The 3,780-nt window shown below is 35.3% G+C and overlaps 1 pseudogene; it reads right to left on the reverse strand.

Annotated features, from left to right (window-relative positions):
- Nucleotides 1-271: 271 nt before the first annotated feature.
- LOC132045803 (cytochrome P450 71AU50-like) lies at nucleotides 272-2,737 on the reverse strand (annotated as a pseudogene).
- Between the last annotated feature and the right edge of the window lie 1,043 nt (nucleotides 2,738-3,780).

Genomic DNA, 3,780 nt, shown 5'->3' on the forward strand with positions numbered 1-3,780 from the left:
CTCTCCTTGAATTATTATCTCGATCGCTTATTGGGCTGTGGTTCACCTGATGCGGGAACAGTTAGGTACTTAGGATAATTGGGTCTTCACAGTGACGGTTCTTCAGTGTGAAACTTTTATCTTTTGACTTGTTAAAACTCATTCAAAAGGAAACAAGAAAATAGAGGTCAATTGTATATGTAATGAGAATTTTTGAAGATACACATCTATTAGATATATACTGCCAATGCAGTATTCGTAGAATAGTAACTGAAATCAGACAACAATCACAAAACCATATAGTAGAAACTTCCATTATTGCTTGTGTTAATCCTATTTGTAACTAAATCAAACAAAAGGTAAAGTCCAGGAAGACCAGTTCTCTTACATCTGAATTGTATTTGCATCATTCCTTTAGTCTATAAGTGGGAATAGCCATCAAAGGCTTTTTTCTACTCGTTACTAACCCAAACTGCTCATCAATGTCTAAATCACAAGACTGCATACCATTTGGAAGCTCCCAATCAAAGCAATGCATCAATTGTGCCACCACAAAGTGAACGACAGTAATTCCCAACTGCATTCCGGGACAGCTTCTCTTGCCCGAGCCAAATGGTAAAAGTTGAAACTCACGTCCATGAATATCTATACTGCTCCCAATAAATCTCAGGCAAAAACTTCTCAGACTCTTGCCAAACATTTGGATCCCTCTGAATTGCGTAACAATTTATCATGATTCGAGATCCCTTTTGTATGTGGAAACCATCGACTACACAATCTTCCATGCATCGTGATGCATTATTGGCACTATGGAATGAAGCCTCAGGCCCTCTTTTACAACCATGTCTAAGTACTTTAAGTTCTTCAAGTCTGATTCTTCTACCATTCTTTCAAGACTTAAAACTTCTTCTTATTCTTTTTGGAATGTCTTCATCACATGAGGGTGCCTAAGAAGCTCTGTAAGTATCCATTCCACTGATGTTGCTGAAGTGTCCATTGCTGCCATAAGCATGTCCTGTATAGTAGAAAAGGAAACAGGGAAATTAATTAGTAGAAATCAGATTCAATCTTCAAAATCTTGTGGTATGTTGAGCCTTATACTGTCACCATGTAAAAATGAACATGGATAAATCACTATAATGATATCATATTATAAAAAGAAAAATCAAATCATATTAATAAAACTCATTTTAAGTACATTATTACAATTCTCCTGACGAACATGAAACTATCTAGTCTCATTAGAAACATTACTAAATACTTCTTTTTCTATATGGAACCAAAACAACCACTCAAAAGCTCATCATCCATGTGATTTGCTTCTTCTAATCAACTTCATCGCAGAATGAACATGTTCGTAAAAGTAATCACTAGAAGGAACACGGATACATTCCATGCTTCTTTATGATAATATCTCCATCAAATTTAGGTCTTTGTGATGTAATTTGCACAATTAGTGAAAATCGGGATAAGGAACAAGAAGAAATTATATTCTAGTTGATAAAAGAACTTTTAAGGCTATGACTTATGAGTTCTTTTAGGGTTTAACTTTATGATAAAAAAAAAAAAAAATTCTAATGAATTTGACCTCGCCCAATATTTGAAGCACCTAACCAACAGACCAGTGTGCAAGTTCGTCAAACCAACGTAACCAAATTTTACCTTCTAATTCTATTCTATTTATTTTTTAAATATGCATATCTAGTAAAAAAAATTGATGAAGCAGTGTCACGTGACACCCCTCGGATCAACGTAAATCCGCCCCTGGTGGTATGTTGAGCTTATACGAGTAATGATAAAATGGGATGGAAATATATAACAAGAGGATAGCTTTTATATGTCGACGATCAAACTGAAACTTTGTCAAAATGTCCATCATGGTGCCAATAAAGTCCTTAGTTTGCTTCTTCTCATGAGAATTAATGAACATGTTCATCAATAATCCTCTCAAGAAACTCATCAAACACTTTTGAAAGATCCTTGAGCTTGCAAGTGAGTCCCTGGAGATCAATAAAACCGAGGAAGGGAAAAATCTGCTGAGATTTGTTGTTTGCTGCTAAATGCACAACTTTCTACAACTTTGAATCCCCTGTCCAAGTCCTCATTCATGTACTTCTTTCCAAACACCATTATGCAAGTCAAGTTAGCATTCAACGGGTAATCTTTCCACTAAGATCAACAGCTACGCGATCATTCTTCCTTTTTAAGGGATTCAATAAGAAGTTCAACTTCTTGCTTTGTAATGGATTGAAATGGACTTATCTTATGACTATTCAAGAGGTGCACAGTGCGCAATTTGCGCATGTTGCGCCAATACGCACCATACTTTGCGAATATCAAATTCTTCTGGCCATAAGCCAAATATTGAGATGCCTCATGGTGAGGCCTGCTAGCAAAAATGTGATCATATGTCTTGAGGACCTTCTCGGCTGCATCAGCAGACAAGGCAATGATTGCAGGCACTAGCCCCAATCGCATGTACATAAGAGGACCATGTTTCTTGGCTAGTTTTCGTAAATCTTGGTGTGGATTTTTGCCTAACAAATGAAGATGTCCTAAATGGCAAACCCTTTGGGACCTAGAGGAAACCTTTTTCTTTTCTCATACAAGGTATGTACAAATAGAGCAACTATAAGAGTTGCCCATATCAAAGCCATGGCTCTTAAGACTTTGTTAACTTCTAAGAGCTCTAATGGAAGATGATAATAAATATATAGTACTTACTATTTTTCACATTTAAATTTCTTGAAAAGGGTCAAGATATATTATATAAAATCGGAACATTGAAAAAGGCAAGTAAAAAGGAAAACAAAACATGAATTAAACTATCCCAATTGATTTCCCATAACAACTGATTGACCTCTGAGAGGTCTTTCATTTTAAATATGGCCATGAGTGAAACAAGTCGACAATGAGCAATGAAAATTTCTTTTGATATGGAATAGAGCACCAACTCCACCATAGTGAGTGATTGACTCAGAACTTTCCTTGCATTCTACAATGGACTTTAATTCTTAGTCTCCCACTTAATTTCCACTCAAATAAAGGCGCTAAAAGTTACATGCATATCATGATTTAATGTCCACTGAATGCTCATAAAATATGAAACTTTTAGGCCAAAGTTCAAATATGATCTAGATGAAAGTTGGTAGTGTGATATGTTTCTTGCCTTCTTGGAAAGGGAATTGAACATCACTTTTTGACTATAGTTAGACCGGTGTTGTTAGTACCTTTTTTGAATAATTCAAATAAGAGTAAATGGAGTTGAAAAAGATGAGAAATTGACTTTTAATGTCTAAAAAGCAATCAAAAGCGTCGCATAAATTAATTGAAAGCGGCGCCTTAGGTCCAATCAAGTTGTCGTGTTCACAGTCGAGGTCGCTCTTGAGGTGTTTGGTCAAGGCTCCATATCCACGTCGAGGTCATCTTCGATCCGAGTTCGACCATGCATCAATCGATATCATTTCTTATCGGTTGAGGTTCACTCTTTATCTCCCTTTAATTTTTAAACTATGCTATGTGACTATTTTGTTGAACACGAAATGAACATTAATTAGGGGTAAAAAGAAAAAAAAAGATTCTAAAAAAAAGAATAACAAATAAATAGGGTCTTCTCAAAGGTTTTCTTGTGATTAAGATCCTTCACAATTGAAGAATCGTCACTATCTTTTCATCTTTTCTTCAGTTCTCTATAAATTTGGACAAAGAGAAGCTTACATGACGAGATTACAAAGGTTTTTTATTTGTAGCATTAAGTAAAATCTCAACATATAAAGTCAAATCTCAACATATAAAGTAAAA

This window comes from Lycium ferocissimum, unplaced genomic scaffold (assembly GCF_029784015.1).
Source record: "Lycium ferocissimum isolate CSIRO_LF1 unplaced genomic scaffold, AGI_CSIRO_Lferr_CH_V1 ctg7976, whole genome shotgun sequence".
Lineage (NCBI taxonomy): Eukaryota > Viridiplantae > Streptophyta > Magnoliopsida > Solanales > Solanaceae > Lycium > Lycium ferocissimum.